This window comes from Rosa rugosa, chromosome 5 (genome assembly GCF_958449725.1).
Source record: "Rosa rugosa chromosome 5, drRosRugo1.1, whole genome shotgun sequence".
NCBI classification, from domain to species: domain Eukaryota; kingdom Viridiplantae; phylum Streptophyta; class Magnoliopsida; order Rosales; family Rosaceae; genus Rosa; species Rosa rugosa.
In genome coordinates, this window is record NC_084824.1 from 53760190 (window position 1) to 53769903 (window position 9714).

The 9714-nt window shown below is 39.6% G+C and overlaps 2 long non-coding RNA genes across 2 annotated transcripts; both read right to left on the reverse strand.

The window, feature by feature from the left end:
• Positions 1 to 335: 335 nt before the first annotated feature.
• LOC133712990 (uncharacterized) lies at positions 336 to 2689 on the reverse strand. The gene is made up of 3 exons (XR_009847692.1): positions 2277 to 2689; positions 1751 to 1811; positions 336 to 574 (listed from the first exon to the last, which is right to left on the reverse strand). It is a non-coding gene; the product is annotated as an uncharacterized LOC133712990 (long non-coding RNA).
• Positions 2690 to 7063: 4374 nt separating this feature from the next.
• On the reverse strand, positions 7064 to 9414 carry LOC133712986 (uncharacterized). The gene is made up of 3 exons (XR_009847689.1): positions 9005 to 9414; positions 8479 to 8539; positions 7064 to 7302 (listed from the first exon to the last, which is right to left on the reverse strand). It is a non-coding gene; the product is annotated as an uncharacterized LOC133712986 (long non-coding RNA).
• Between the last annotated feature and the right edge of the window lie 300 nt (positions 9415 to 9714).

Here is a 9714-nt window from a genome sequence, read left to right on the forward strand (position 1 = left end):
AGAGTGCTGATGAACGATGCCATTAGCTTGAAAAAATGAACGCATGGATAAAAATTCACTTCCATTATCAGAACGAATGTGTTGTACCTTTTGATTGAATTGTGTCTTAGTAAAGGCAAGAAAAGATTTCAGAAGATTTTGAGTTTCAGATTTAGCATGCATAAGATACAACCAGGTACATCTGCTAAAGTCATCCACAATTGTTGACAGGACCCGCCCCAGATTTCACCCTGAAATCTGAAGTGGCCCTGCGGGGCTCACTTTAGAAGAGATTCTACCAAAAATTTGGCGGAACTTCCCCTAAAAGTAGGCTACCCAAAACCTGCAGGAAAACATTTACACTTCTAAATCATCCATCCTTAATCTTCTGGAGCCATCTGCTCCCCAAATCACAACTCCAATTTCACAAATATCAGTCTCAACCCAAAAACAATATTAATCCCATAGGTTATCAGAGCAATACTAATCCACTAAGTAACAAAGAAAACAGAAATAGAATGAGTAAGCGGAAGCAATGCTGTTGGCTATGCCTCGACTCCATGTACGCCCGACCTAAACTAATTTCGCCTGCAAACTGGGCATTTGAAACCGAAGGGCCCAGGGGAAAAGTATTAAAAAAACACGTTAGCGTGAGTGGACAAAAATAAACAAACTAAAACCAAATGTATTTCATACTTTCCCACATTTTTCGATATATATATAAAATCCGGATGCATGCAACCTTTATAAAACACTTAAGAAAATAATCTGAAAAACGTTGAACTCCAGAAAACCGACTAGCCCCGCTAGTCACAACAACAGAGTAAAAGATTGAAATTTCAATACTCGAAAATATAAGTCCAGCCCCGCTGGTTAAGGAAACTCAGACTAGTCCCCGCTAGTCAAAAATAGTACAAGTAGGGGAAGATGATAGCCATACGAATAAGCCACTCAGGCTTGGTTGGGTGATAGCCTCCCAGGCTAAAGAACTCCCATAACTCCCGTAATATACCCTTACGCCACTAAGTGTAGCGATAGGATACTGGGCTACAGAATTACTGTCACAGAGACAGTAACCTGCGCCACAAAGGCGGAAGGGCTACGGTGATCCCATCACCGCGCCACAAAGGCGGAAAATCAATGCTAGCATGATAAAATCACCCCTCAGTATGGCACAGGGAAACATAACCGAAAATCCAGTAAATCCAAAATACATAAGGCTTCCCCCATCTCTCGTAAAAGAATTTCCAACGACGTGTCCCACACGCCAAGATAAACTCAAATTCAAAACAAATAGGAGAGAATAATAATAAAACATAGTCTCCATAAATCGAAACAAAACCAATTCCAAGATCATCATCAAGGCATTCCCAATGCCAAAACCGAAAGTCGATAAATAAACAAGAAATAACAATAAATCAATGGCGTGTCCCACACGCCAAAATATTCTCGGGTCAATGATGAATAAGCAAGGAAGTTCAATAATGAACTAATATTCCATTCTGGAAAATACCCTGGAAAATACTTTATTGAAAAACAACATAAATCATAATTTCGAATCCAAGCATAACAAAATTAATATCCAAAAGTCATAACCGAGATAATTCATAATCAATCTCAGAAAATCATTATTGAAAGCAAAACCACGAGATAAACCGAAATAAATTTCCGAAATCCATTCGTATGCTCGAAAGTAATATATTAATTAGGTAAAGCATTAATTCAAGAAAATAAACGCATGCATCATTATTTAAAACAAAAGTCCACTCACAGTACTATTGGGCGACCACGCAAACGAGTTCCTTCATTTAACCGTAGCTCGCGGCATTGCCCTGTACACAATTATATTTCCGTAAACGACAATCCGATAAAATAATTACGAACCTAAACGAAACCCGAAAATCCCTATCTCCATTACTTCTCAAATTCAACCCAAATCTCTTCCACAACACCAATTCCTCAATTTATATATCCCACAACGAAAACGAAGGAAATCCGACGGCCGGATTTCCCACAATTCAATCACAAAACTTCAAACTTCGGAAATTCACAAATAATTCCAACCTCCTCCAAAAATTACCAAACTTCACATACAATCTCTATGATAATTATAGAATTCAACTAGCCAGAAATTGAAATTAAAAAGCTACCCTAGCCGCCGCTACCGCCACCCACAGTGGCGGCGCCGCCGCCACCGCCACCAGCTCCGATGGCCACCAAACTTTGGTAGCAGCACCTACTCAACGGACCCAATAATTCTTTCAACTGTAACTAAGTTAGAAAATGAGCGGAAGTACCTCAACAATTAAGGAGAAGCTTGAACTCAAACTGTGAATAGTGACCGTAATCTTCCAATCGTCGATTCTTCCTCTACACTGCAAATCGTTGCAAAAGATTTGGGGAGCATCATCTACATCGCAAGCCGCTTCCAAATGATTATGGTTCGTCGTCGGAGGTGGCCGGAATAGGAAGAAATCGGCGTTGACTCAAACTGCTACAGTAAACTTCTAAGGCTTGATGCGTCGTTTTCTGGCCAAGCCGCCGTGAGCCACCACCGCCAGCGCCAAGAGGAAGTCGAGACGAGTCCGTAGCCACCGGTTTCACGCTTTTTGGTGGCCGGAAAGAGAAAGCAACCGGAGTTGCAGAGGAGAGAAAGAGAGAGCGACAGCTCGGGGAGAGGAAGAAGAAAACGGGGGGAAAGGGGGAGAGAGAAAAGAGTTACCGGCCATAGTAAAAAAAATTCAAATATATACTAACTACCAATGAACAGTAACTTTACTATTTCGCTTATAACTTTTGCATACGAGCTCCGATTTTTACGTACTACATATGCACGCGCTCGGTTTAACGTCCTCTACAACTTTCATGAAGAACATTTTCTCAAATTTTGACCCGAATAAAAAGTCAACTTTTAGGGCCACCTAAAAGTACTGAAACGACAATAAAAGTGATAGTAAATGTCGTTTACCGTCCTAATGATTAGTAAACCGGTGAATCAAGATACGGGATGTTACATTCTCCCCTCCATATAAAAATTTCGCCCTCGAAATTTCATGCTGGTTAGAAAGAAAGAACACACCAATTGATTCAAAATACCACAATCTCAAAACTTACCCACTCTAACTTAGATTAAGCTTTCCTTTTCGCAACCTCAAATCAACAACCACAGAAACTCTTATGATCCCCACTACAAAAGCAATGAAGACATGCCTATAATCCAAAATTATCAACGTCCAAAATCGATTCACTTGTCTTGTTAAACCATGTAGCACCATAAACTCGCAAGTACATGAATTCCGGTGTAAAAGAAAATTCATTTCCATGGTTAGCTCAGATAACACATGGTATTAACGTCATAAATCACCCTGTTAAAATTATAGCATTCATAACCTTCTCACAAAAGTCGCTTAGTGAAAATCCAACCCATTTACCAACAACATTGTGATAACCATGCCACAAGATGGTCACTGCTAATCAACAATTCCAAAAGACATCACTTCCTTAGCTACCACAAGACAGCACTTCCTTGTTTGTGCTTAAGTTCCTAATCGAATGTCGTTCACGTAAAGGTCCCATAGTTGTCAAACATACAAAGGTCGACCTCAAACGAACCTATAAGTTCTTAATCAAGTAGATTATGGGGCCACTACACTTCCACTGCGCTACTCTGATATCTGACTAAAATCATTAGTCCAGCCTTGAGATGACGTTCCGAGCCGACTAAGAAAACTCATTTGATAGCTACCTTACTGGCCACACATATAACACCTCACTCAAAAACTTTTATAAATACGATAATGTGGAAAAACTTTTCTAAATCAAATGTGTCACAAGAAATTTACTATTTACAAATGCCTCCGCTCAAAACTGCTAATAATTCTTACAAGTTAGTACTCGCTTAACTACCATGTCATGTACCACATCCTCAAAAATCCAGTGCAAGCAAGAATTATAACTACTAACTCTACTCCAGCTGATCAACGAATCATATCCGGAAGAAGATGCATCCCACTCAAGTTGTTTTTAGCCGAAGCTACACTTCTTTAATAGTCATAGATCTAAAATCTGGTTGAATCCATGTCGTTCTCGTTGATCTCTGTTGCCCCAATTGATATTCTTAATCCATATACCAATGTAATTCTCACAACCGAAAACACCACTATCCGTAATTATTAAATACTTGATTGGAATTCTGATCAAACTCAAATAAAATAACTTCCTTAGATAATTAGAAAAACTCTCTCTCATAACTGCTCCACCAGTCCCAAGTAGAACATTTCCAACCATCTGTCCGACATCACCTCATAACAATTCTACTACAGGTATGACATTATAGAAAAGTTCTAAATTCTGTATGTGTCAAATCCTCTAATGGACACATACCTCTAATGGACTATGATGCATCAAACAACACTAGAAATTGTTCCAAATCTGATCCAAAATCTGACCAGCAGGAAAGAAATTCAACATTTGAAAAGAAAAATCCTCAAGCTGGAATCTGGTCAGAGGCAACAATCCTCACAAAATTCACAGCATCCCTTGTTGACACAACAGTTCTAAAGTATAAATATACCCTCAAGCATTACCAAAAAGTCTTATCCACTACTAAGCAAAAATTTGCAAAAACTCTTTTGCTCAAACAACCTGGAGAGAAAGTCGAATAATAGGCCAAATGGAAAAGCTCAAAGTCAATTAATTAAACAAATAACACTTTGCGTACCACAGAAACAAAAATCTAATTCTCAAGACAAGAAAATGAGATATCAAAGAAGTTCATTATCTGATGTTACAAGAATCACCAAAAATCAGTCATGTCAAACAACGTTGAACTTGCAAGGACTAGAATATAGTCAACTCTCCTTATTTAACTTAAGGCCAATGCTGATAAAGGACGACGGTCCTTACCGAAAAGAGGATAAGATAGCCACAAATCCGCTTCTCGATCGACGCTTAACTTATAAAATTTCAGCTACAACAAGAATCCCTATGACTTTCCTGTGCTAACCAAAATTGTACCAAAAACTTTCCAAATCTTCTCACCAAGAATTAATCCAATAACATAACTCAATCATAGTAGTTCAACAATTAGTACTTAAATATCTATTGAACCCTTGATAGAACATAAGCCCAATCAATTTATTCCCACTCAACTCCTACTTCCTGTTCAAGTCGTCTTACCTTTAGATAAGTGGTGACCGGATTTCATTCATACCAACAACTTCCTATACATTTCCAATTAAAGGTCACCACGGTGGCAAAGTTCGCTCAATTCCTCCCAAGGAATCCATTACGTATATTCGATTCAAGCAATAATCAATCCCCCAAGGTAGCTAACACAATTCACAAGATCTTTCCTGAACAATCATTTATATATATCATAGGACACCCGTCCAACATCTTGTAGCACACCAAGCGATATCCGGATCCGAATGTGGTCCCACCACAATAATGATCCAATTTCCTCAAAGTAATCAACACTAAAGTACATCACTTAAAGTATGCTACAATACCTTCCACCCAAAATAACAAGAGTCTTGGTCAAACCTTGACTTAAAATATTTCCGGAACTAACTGAAAACTTATTTCCTTAAAGTTATTCCACCAACCGCTAATATCATATCACAACCCATCCGTCAGGTAAAACTTCCACCAAGAGCCTATCACAATTCAACCTTCAAGGCTCCATAATTCAAAACTCGAATCAAATTCCATATCACATAGTAATTCCGTTCGAACTTCTATGGACACCCAACAAGGTCATTACCGCTATTCCCCAAACTTATGTGTAACTGTTTCACTCAAAAGCGGATAACCAAGGACACCCATTTGCATAATATCACGTACGAAGAGTTGATTCCAACTCTCCCAATTATTTACCGACCAAAACAGTAACTCTATTATAAAACCTTAAGCATTCTACCAATCTCTAGAACTTCAAACACATAACTATAAAAACCCACTCATGTTCATCTCCCTACTCGATACCATCCAAGACTCAGGTAGACAAAACTATAAGTTGTGGTATCTAAAGTCAATTTCTTTTATTCCGAGCAAAACTATGCTCATACACCCTGGTTAGGTCAACGACCCAAATCGACAATTTTTTTTTTTTTAAAAAAAAATTTCATTCTATTTAAAATTCTCATTTACTGTTATGTCTTCCCACTTACCAACATCAGTGACCATAGCCACTTGAAAACACAGCCTCTAGACATAACAACCCAGGACATCTCTTCAATTTTCTCTGTTGTCTACCGGAGAGTGATGCGTAATGATGCCGACAGAAGGTGTCCAGTTGAGATACATTCCAATGTGGATTCTCTATAAATGATTTCCAACAATGAGATTCACAAAGAATCTCCATCGAATTCCAGTAATATTCCTCATGCCGCTCACAGAGTCGATCGTATCAAGTAACACATTCTCCAAAACTCAATTCAAGGTTAGAACCATCATTATTACTAATTTCAATTCTCCAAAACCAGGTTCTAAAACAGTTATAATACTCAGAGACAGCCCAAAACAATGGTCGTTCATCTCTACCAATAAAGTACAAAATAAAACTCCGGTCTCGCACCTTAACCATGCCCCAACAACTTGTCGGCATCGAGGAAGGGATAACCATAACATTTCCTCGAATCACATTTCATAGCACAACTCGAATCTGTAGAGTAGCCTTACTCTACCAATACCAGGGAAAGGTGCATATGTAAGGAGACCAATACGCAGCGGAATCCCTAAGAGGTCGGCGTACAAGAGGCATAGCACCAGAAGAAAACCAACTAGCTTTGTACCTTACACACTTGATGGATACCACAGCACCGAAGAGTACACGATGGGGAACCGCTGCAGTCGGGCCATCACTCGAGAGGAACTGGGCAACACCAAGCATATAAGGTAACAGAATAGAAACGAGTCTACAGAACCTAACAACCTAATGCTCTGATACCAACTGACAGGACCCGCCCCAGATTTCACCCTGAAATCCGAAGTGGCCCTGCGGGGCCCACTTTAGAAGAGATTCTACCAAAAATTTGGCGGAACTTCCCCTAAAAGTAGGCTACCCAAAACCTGCAGGAAAACATTTACACTTCTAAATCATCCATCCTTAATCTTCTGGAGCCATCTGCTCCCCAAATCACAACTCCAATTTCACAAATATCAGTCTCAACCCAAAAACAATATTAATCCCATAGGTTATCAGAGCAATACTAATCCACTAAGTAACAAAGAAAACAGAAATAGAATGAGTAAGCGGAAGCAATGCTGTTGGCTATGCCTCGACTCCATGTACGCCCGACCTAAACTAATTTCGCCTGCAAACTGGGCATTTGAAACCGAAGGGCCCAGGGGAAAAGTATTAAAAAAACACGTTAGCGTGAGTGGACAAAAATAAACAAACTAAAACCAAATGTATTTCATACTTTCCCACATTTTTCGATATATATATAAAATCCGGATGCATGCAACCTTTATAAAACACTTAAGAAAATAATCTGAAAAACGTTGAACTCCAGAAAACCGACTAGCCCCGCTAGTCACAACAACAGAGTAAAAGATTGAAATTTCAATACTCGAAAATATAAGTCCAGCCCCGCTGGTTAAGGAAACTCAGACTAGTCCCCGCTAGTCAAAAATAGTACAAGTAGGGGAAGATGATAGCCATACGAATAAGCCACTCAGGCTTGGTTGGGTGATAGCCTCCCAGGCTAAAGAACTCCCATAACTCCCGTAATATACCCTTACGCCACTAAGTGTAGCGATAGGATACTGGGCTACAGAATTACTGTCACAGAGACAGTAACCTGCGCCACAAAGGCGGAAGGGCTACGGTGATCCCATCACCGCGCCACAAAGGCGGAAAATCAATGCTAGCATGATAAAATCACCCCTCAGTATGGCACAGGGAAACATAACCGAAAATCCAGTAAATCCAAAATACATAAGGCTTCCCCCATCTCTCGTAAAAGAATTTCCAACGACGTGTCCCACACGCCAAGATAAACTCAAATTCAAAACAAATAGGAGAGAATAATAATAAAACATAGTCTCCATAAATCGAAACAAAACCAATTCCAAGATCATCATCAAGGCATTCCCAATGCCAAAACCGAAAGTCGATAAATAAACAAGAAATAACAATAAATCAATGGCGTGTCCCACACGCCAAAATATTCTCGGGTCAATGATGAATAAGCAAGGAAGTTCAATAATGAACTAATATTCCATTCTGGAAAATACCCTGGAAAATACTTTATTGAAAAACAACATAAATCATAATTTCGAATCCAAGCATAACAAAATTAATATCCAAAAGTCATAACCGAGATAATTCATAATCAATCTCAGAAAATCATTATTGAAAGCAAAACCACGAGATAAACCGAAATAAATTTCCGAAATCCATTCGTATGCTCGAAAGTAATATATTAATTAGGTAAAGCATTAATTCAAGAAAATAAACGCATGCATCATTATTTAAAACAAAAGTCCACTCACAGTACTATTGGGCGACCACGCAAACGAGTTCCTTCATTTAACCGTAGCTCGCGGCATTGCCCTGTACACAATTATATTTCCGTAAACGACAATCCGATAAAATAATTACGAACCTAAACGAAACCCGAAAATCCCTATCTCCATTACTTCTCAAATTCAACCCAAATCTCTTCCACAACACCAATTCCTCAATTTATATATCCCACAACGAAAACGAAGGAAATCCGACGGCCGGATTTCCCACAATTCAATCACAAAACTTCAAACTTCGGAAATTCACAAATAATTCCAACCTCCTCCAAAAATTACCAAACTTCACATACAATCTCTATGATAATTATAGAATTCAACTAGCCAGAAATTGAAATTAAAAAGCTACCCTAGCCGCCGCTACCGCCACCCACAGTGGCGGCGCCGCCGCCACCGCCACCAGCTCCGATGGCCACCAAACTTTGGTAGCAGCACCTACTCAACGGACCCAATAATTCTTTCAACTGTAACTAAGTTAGAAAATGAGCGGAAGTACCTCAACAATTAAGGAGAAGCTTGAACTCAAACTGTGAATAGTGACCGTAATCTTCCAATCGTCGATTCTTCCTCTACACTGCAAATCGTTGCAAAAGATTTGGGGAGCATCATCTACATCGCAAGCCGCTTCCAAATGATTATGGTTCGTCGTCGGAGGTGGCCGGAATAGGAAGAAATCGGCGTTGACTCAAACTGCTACAGTAAACTTCTAAGGCTTGATGCGTCGTTTTCTGGCCAAGCCGCCGTGAGCCACCACCGCCAGCGCCAAGAGGAAGTCGAGACGAGTCCGTAGCCACCGGTTTCACGCTTTTTGGTGGCCGGAAAGAGAAAGCAACCGGAGTTGCAGAGGAGAGAAAGAGAGAGCGACAGCTCGGGGAGAGGAAGAAGAAAACGGGGGGAAAGGGGGAGAGAGAAAAGAGTTACCGGCCATAGTAAAAAAAAATTCAAATATATACTAACTACCAATGAACAGTAACTTTACTATTTCGCTTATAACTTTTGCATACGAGCTCCGATTTTTACGTACTACATATGCACGCGCTCGGTTTAACGTCCTCTACAACTTTCATGAAGAACATTTTCTCAAATTTTGACCCGAATAAAAAGTCAACTTTTAGGGCCACCTAAAAGTACTGAAACGACAATAAAAGTGATAGTAAATGTCGTTTACCGTCCTAATGATTAGTAAACCGGTGAATCAAGATACGG